This window comes from Eurytemora carolleeae, unplaced genomic scaffold (genome assembly GCF_000591075.1).
Source record: "Eurytemora carolleeae unplaced genomic scaffold, Eaff_2.0 scaffold1630, whole genome shotgun sequence".
NCBI classification, from domain to species: domain Eukaryota; kingdom Metazoa; phylum Arthropoda; class Copepoda; order Calanoida; family Temoridae; genus Eurytemora; species Eurytemora carolleeae.
The window spans coordinates 1-7,766 of record NW_019397518.1 but is presented as its reverse complement, the minus strand read 5'-3'; the positions used below and the strand labels follow the sequence as shown (position 1 = coordinate 7,766).

The 7,766-nt window shown below is 34.6% G+C and overlaps 1 long non-coding RNA gene across 1 annotated transcript; it reads left to right on the top strand.

The window, feature by feature from the left end:
- The first annotated feature begins 359 nt into the window (after positions 1–359).
- Positions 360–3,537, top strand: LOC111714701 (uncharacterized). The gene is made up of 3 exons (XR_002768040.1): positions 360–466; positions 1,019–1,108; positions 3,461–3,537. It is a non-coding gene; the product is annotated as an uncharacterized LOC111714701 (long non-coding RNA).
- The last annotated feature ends 4,229 nt before the right edge of the window (positions 3,538–7,766 follow it).

Here is a 7,766-nt window from a genome sequence, read left to right as displayed (position 1 = left end):
CAATCACAACCTGGTCGCATAGCTGCAGAAGACCTAAAAGGCTGAACTTTTTATTTTTGTATACCTAACGTTTGATCTCGATATTCACTCTGGGCTATTTTAATTTGATTATCAATGCTTAATCTCTTCATTTCAGTTGGGATATCGAATAAGGATTAAATTAATCAGCAGATTAAAAAAGACTGAGACTTAGCATCGATCTCGATATGTCACCACAATACAGGAGTGCTCACCTCAGTACAATCTTTGTTATCATATCATCCTGACTTATTATATTATCCACACTCTTTAATAAGTCTTTCTGAACAATTTTTAATTACATTTTTTCACCTTTAGAGTAACAATGCTTTTTCAGAGTTTTCAGATTGTTGAAGATTAATAAAGATTCTGAAACAAAATGAAATTTTCACAGTTCAGATATTTCCTATTGTTACACATTAGTGTAATTATGTTTTTCTATGTACAGGTAGGTTTATTTTTATAAAATTAATAGTAATCTTAGTTCACCCTAAAAAGGCTATGCATTGTTTTAAATATACTTACTCATCGTCGTACCGGTCAGATGATAGCGTACACATTCTGACCAGTGCTATGCAGAGTCTGACCAGTGCTATGCTCATGCATATATGACCTTCTTTATAGCACTGGTGCGCGCTCAAACGGTTGAATGCTTGTTAATAGCCCAATTTTTTTAAAACCAGAGGTTTGGACAAAAAGTAGAAGATCAATTTTTCAAGGGCTTATCAAAAATTTAGTATTTAAACAACATTTTATATATATAAATTTACGTATAAATTTGACAATTTATACGTTTATATATTTATATCAATTTCTCAAGACAGGAATATCAGATAGAACTCTTATGGGCCTCGATCAGCTCATAAAATGCCCAGGTTTCAGCCTATACCCCTTTCATTTTTCCCCTTTGTCCCTTTAATTAGACAAAGTTAGATCGTTGTGAGTTAATTGGACAATGATATAACTGATATTGAAATCACGTAAACAGTCCCCTTAATAGGTATCTGAGGAGCATGAACAGTCCACTGTAGAACTGGAGTTTAACCCAATAGATCCAAGAGACTCCCAGGAACAACCCGCCAATGAAGAGGTTGGAAAGGAACTAATTACTCACCTCAAACTCTTATTTTCTAACCCATGATTCCCCAAACAGAGGGACATTCATTTTCTTTACGTCCCTTGGGACAATTCAGTAAAAGAACGACCTGTTCTGGGAAGTTTTCATATAAATTCGCGCATTTTCATCCCAAAAGACGATAAAAATTGTGTACAACTACTTTTTCGGGAAATTAAAATACTTACTTTCCCACGACTTCCATCGTCTTTGAAAAGTAAAATTCTCTTAACTTCCTTGTAAAGTAGATGTAAATAATTATCAAACTTTATGTACAAGATATTTCAAATTATGAACTTTGCCAGATGTCAGAGGGTCTCACAATCAGGATGAAAAGATGTAAAAGTTAAAAAATTGAAATTTTTAGGAGAGTAATATTAGTTTTTTTATCGTTAAATAGAATAAATGTAATTTTTTTCTATCAACCTAAAAAATTTTATTAATTTCCTGAATTCAATCTTTTGGTTCTGAAGTTTTTAATTTTGAGTGTGAAAAGAGAGACTTGGAAATCACATTTTGCAACCTCATAAAGTTTAGAAGAAGAGATTTAAACGTATTTCTTTCATATATGTTAATTATTTTTATCTTACCAACACATGAAGTAAAATTAGCATTATATTTTCATACTAAGGAAATGACTTTTGTCACCAATTTTCTAATCTTGCAACCAAATGTCGTGTAACCTTTAATATTACAAACTATGAATTCTGTTCAAATTCAATTCTCTAAGTTTGAAATATCAAAGGTAAGTTCATAAGGCAGCAAAGCTATAAGGATTGAAAATCTTAAGTTTGTGACAATAGTTTCAATATATATATATAAATATGTTCTTAGCTTGGAAACCAATCTTTGCTGCATGAAACTCAATTCTCTAATAAAGTCAACCTATTCAACTTTGTAACTATGTTTGTATAGAATAAAAGTGCCCTGGGTTGCCCGTGGAATTAAAAAACACTTGAAAAAAAAAATTTAGAAAAAAAAAATTCGAATGTTTTTTAGCCTATGAGCGGAGAGCTTTATTATATAGATATATATATATATACCTCTGCGACAAAAAATAGCATAGATGTATGATTGATTTACAGTAAATTTGATGTATATTTCCGGGATATTACACACTAGCTGAAGTGCCCGGCATTACCCGTGGGAATAAAAAAATGAAAAAAAATTGAAAGAAAATTTCCATACTTTTGAATAAAAAATTCCATCTTGCAATAAAAAACTTCTTTTTAGCCTATTTTATCACCGGGACATAAAAAAATGGCGCTACGACATCTGCTCTATTTCCATTTGCTCTATGGTCATTTGCTCTATGGCCATTTGCTCTATTAACCATTTGCTCTATAGCTCATAGATCACGACGTTTGCTCTATATGTCATCTGCTCTATACGTCAATTGATCTATGATATAACACGTCATTTGCTCTATAAACATGTTTATGACGGTGATGGTCCAATTGCTCTACTCAACATTTGCTCTATGAGTAAACACGTCATTTGCTCTATAAACATATTTATATAAATATCTAATCATATTTCATTTCTTCCGATATTTCATCTTGATTCTTAGCCATGAAGGGTTCAATCACATTCATCCAGACATCAATGACTTCATCCGCCGGCACAAATACAAGTAACGCCATTAATGTGACGAGCTGCTGGAATGGATAGGTATCCTGTTTGTTTAGAGTAGAATAAATATAGTTTTCACCACATATTAGGTTTTTTTACCCCTCTTATTATTGAGCAGTCACTCTGTCATGATGAACTTTGAAGAACTGATTAAAACTGCAATTTGCGAATTTTCCAAAAAAAATTCCCGCATTTCATAGTCAAGTTACGCTCAGGAATTCCAATAAAAGCTATTTTATAGTGTATTTTTATGTTATAGAGCAAATGACGTGTTTAGTCATAGAGCAGATTGAATATAGAGCAAATGACGTATAGAGCAAATGACGTATAGAGCAAATGACTTGATAGAGCAAATGACCATAGAGCAAATGACTATAGAGCAAATGGAAATAGAGCAGATGTCGTAGCGCCAAAAAAATGTCAGCCAATTTAGTGCAGCAGTTTGGTCATCATAGATATATATATTAAGGACTGTAAATCCACTAATTACAAAGATATGAGTAGGTTGACTTAAAACACAGATTATTTTTCCTATTTATTGCTATATAGATCGACTGCGTGCTGTACAGTGTACAAATTGTTTTTCATAAAAATATATATTTATCATAAGATAAAAAAAATAAGAAAATATAAGATAAAATAAAATGAATAAAATAAAAATAAATGTATCTATATTAATTTTTCAAATATTTTTAGAATTTGATGATTCTTTCCTCTGGTGACTTTGATAGGGCAGTGAAGAGAGAAAACCTGATATTTATCATGTTCTGGAGGAATGCTTTTTCTTCAACATTTTATATATTTCAAATTAGTTTTCTTCTCAAAGGTTTTTCAATTATTTCTTTAAAGATTGGTCTGTTCAAAGACTCGCTTCAAGAGAGTCTGAGAAAAAAAATCATCGGCATTGGAGACTATTGGAGACCACCATGGACGTCATGTTTGAGACCCCCAGATTTTCGTTGGAGACCCTCAGATTTTCATCAGAGAACCCCACATTTTCATCAGAGACCCCAAATTTTCATTGGAGACCCCCATATTTTTAATGGAGACCCAAAACTTTTCTTTGAAGACCCCTTATTTACGTTGGAGACCCCAGATGTTCAGTGGATCCCTAGTTTTTCGTGGGAGACCCCCTTATTTTCGTTAGAGACCCACTTATTTTTATTACAGACCACAAATTTTCATTGGAGACCACCAGATTTCTATTGGGGACCCAAAAATATTTATTGGAGACCCCGGATTTTTGTTGGAGATCCCCAGATTTTCATTGGAGACCCCCAGATGTTCACTGAATACACCAGATTTTCGTTGGAGACCCCCATATTTTGATTGTAGTTCCTAAAAAATTCACTGGAAACCCAAAGAAATTCATTGGAGACCCCCATAATTTATGGGAGACCCCAAAATTTTCATTGGAGCCCCCAGATTTTGTTAGAGGCCCACATGTCTTCATTGAGGACCCTAGAATTTTCATTGGGGTCCCATAAAATTTCATTTGATACCCAAATTAAATCTTCAATGAAAATCTTGGGGTATCCAATGAAATATGAATATCTTGGAGTCTCTAATAAAAAATTGGGAGGGGGGGTCTCCAACGATAATCTGCCGTCTCCAATGAAAACATGGGAGTCTATGACGAAAATCTGGGGTCTCTAATGAAAATTTTGGGGTCTCCAAAGAACATTTTGGGGTCTCCAATGAAAATTTGGGGGTCTCCAATGAAAATTGGGTGACCTCCAATGAATATCTGGGGTCTCCAATGAAAAGTTTGGGGTCTCTAACAAAAATATGAGGTCTCCAATGAAAACCTTGGGATCTTCAATAAAAATCTGGGGGTCTCCAATGAAAATCTGGTGTCAATAATGAAAAACTTGGGATATCCAACAATTATCTGGGGGTCTACAAGTTAAAAAGAGACGTCCTCCAATGAGAGGAGGTCTCCAATAGAACTCCAATACTGAGGATTTTTTCACACTTGCTTCTAGATTATCTTTACATAATGAACCTTTTTAATAATAAGTGCAGCTGAGGGGATGATTTGTCCCCGGACCCTTGGATAATTTTTCCCCCTGCCCCCTGGAGAATTTTGCCGATCCCTAGGACAATTTTGCCACCCACCACTTGGAGAATTTTTCACTCGACCACTTGAACAATTTTCCCCCCAACTCCTTGTGCATTCCAGGGACCGAAAGTTCTTGACTGAGTAAAGAGATTTCAGGGCCCGGAATTTAGCTAGGTTTGAGCGTAGCAGGAAACCGGGTAAAACCACTGACTTGACTTTGCGGTTTATTCAAATCCTGTCTAGCATATCTTTTATTGGCGATTTATTTCTTGGTTGACAGAAGTGCAAGTGAATATAGTTTGTGTTGTTTTATGCGTAAAATGCGATCTTTTATCTTCAGTATATGAATACTGAATATTGGTTTGAGGAGCAGATTCGGAAAGAGGGATTTTGAGTCAAAGTACGGGTTAAATAATTTTCTCCTGGGATTTATCATAGATTATGCTTTATATTTTATGATGTTGTATGATTTTTGTATTGTATCTTAATTAGTATTAAACCATGTAAGAGATCAATCTTTCCAGAACGTATTCATGGAACCAGACTCCCGAGATACAGAGAGAAGTCCTAGGTTAGAGTTGACTGCGTCCACCATGAACCAGAGTAGCTTGGGTGCTTATTATCACCATCCCTTTAAATATACCAAATGAGTTTGGAGAAACACCTTGTATAATTCTGTTCCAACCACTTGGACAATTCCCTTGCCCCCTTTATCCCCTCGGGCCATATATACTGCCCCCTGATCCTTAGACAACTTAAAAAAATTTTGTTCACGCCCCATTGGCTATTTTGGATTTGGAGACATTTTTCCCCGACATCTTGGACAATTTTGCTACTGATCCCTAGGTTAATTCTGCTCCCAACCCCTGGGACAACTTTGCTCCTGACCCCTGGGACATTCTTGCCCCTGACCTCTGGGAAAATTTTGCTCCCGACTACTAGGACAATTTTTGTTCTCGACCCTTGGGACAATTTTACTTCTAACCCCTAGGACAATTTTGCTCCAAACCCCAATTTTTCTCCTGACCCCTGGTACAATTTTGCTCCCAACAAATAAGACAATTTTTGCTTCCGACCCTTTCGACAATTTTGCCCCAATCCCTGCGACAATTTTGACCCCGACCACTGGACAGATTTAAAGATTCCCCAAATAACATATATGTATTAATTGATGCTTTATATTCCTGTGTGGAGTAGATCTATTAACTAAACTACAGATTAAAGGATTATTCTTTTATAAAATACTATCTACATTTTTTACAATTGATACATTTTTTTCTATTTACGTTTAAATCACGCATATTTTTTAAAGTTTTTCTTGATATTAAAACAAAAATCTCATTGAAACATCCTATTAGAAAACAACAAGCAAAATTATTAATCTTTCACGGAAACGTGAAAAAAGCTTTTTTTTGTAGAGAGGACTGTGAGCTTTGTAAAAAAGTTAAACCTAATTTTGGCCAGGTAAAATATTTAATTTTTTGACAGATATTACATTGGTCAAGTAGCATTTTCGACAGTCATGGTATTTAATATTTTGGCAAAATATGTATTTGATCAAAGCCCGCGATTTAAAATTTTCGGCTCGAGCTGTAATTCCTTAAACCCGACTGAAGGAGTTAGGTCCAATGAAAATAAAACCAACCTTGGTTGGTTTTAGTGGAGAATAAGGCTTAATGTTGAGTCTTGTTTTCATAAAAACCCGGAATGCGCCGAAACCTGCCATGAAAATCCACCAATTAGAATATTAAACTTGTTTTTTGAACTTGAGCTGCAACTTTGAGGAAAATAAGATGCAGCTTGAATCCGAAAGCTAAAGCCGTAAATAAGGCCTAACAACATCTTAGACCTGAGTCGTATTTTCTTCAATATTATAAAAGTCGACTCAGAGCTCACAATTTAAAATATTCAGCTCGGGTCGTAGTTCCTTAAACACAGCTTTGAAACCAAATCTATGACCCAACTCTGATGTCAGCAATTGTGTCACGTGAATGACAGCTTCGACATCGTAGGCTCCACTTGAAGAGTTAGGGTAAATAAAATCGACCTTGGTTGGTTTTAGTTGAGAATAAGGCTCAATGCTGAGGCTTGTTCTCATCAAAACCCGGAATGCACCAATTACAGCCACGAAAATCCTCCAAATACAATATTAAACCCGGTTTATGAACTTAAAATTAAAGCAAATTAAATCAGAAAGCAGAAAGAACATTAGTCGTATTTTCTTGAATTTTTTAAAACGCCGGCTCAGAATTAATTTATTAAACACTTAGATTTTCTCCTAAAACTTTGCCACTTTTCAAAGTTTGAGTTGACAAAAATAAACTTTTAATTTTAACCCATTATTCCTGTTTCTGTTTTCTGTGTCTCGCGATGATTGGTTCCGCAAAGTTACAAAAGTTTGCAAACATGCAATTCTCTTTTGCAAATCTATTAGTAGAGTTTCTGAAAAGAAAGAATGTATTATTCAGGTTTCTAATTGAAAATCCGGGTTTTAGTATACATAGTACATACTTAAACAGGAAATTAAATTATCTCTTTTCCATCTCATAATCTGAGTTCGTTTTCCTTATGTCCACTTAACAGCCCAAATTTTTATTTTGAATAATCTTTTTTGTTTGTATATCTTCTTGTGATTTTTTACATTTTTTATTTTTTTATTGCTTTTGATGGTTATTATATCGTTAGAACTGATGAGGGTCAACTTTAAGCTATTGTGGACTCTACTATAAAGTGATATACCCGGGTAGAATCTAAGAGTCTGAAACCTAGTCTTAGACGCCGGGCCGACCTCCTCAGACCCTCTGTTTTTGGAAAAAAATATCAAATTTCACCAAATATATGTAATATGAGAAAAAACCATTAAAATATTTGAGCATTCCTCTCCCCATCCCTTTCTTCAAGCACCCCTCCATCGTCTGGAGAGGTCTTAAATACAAGACC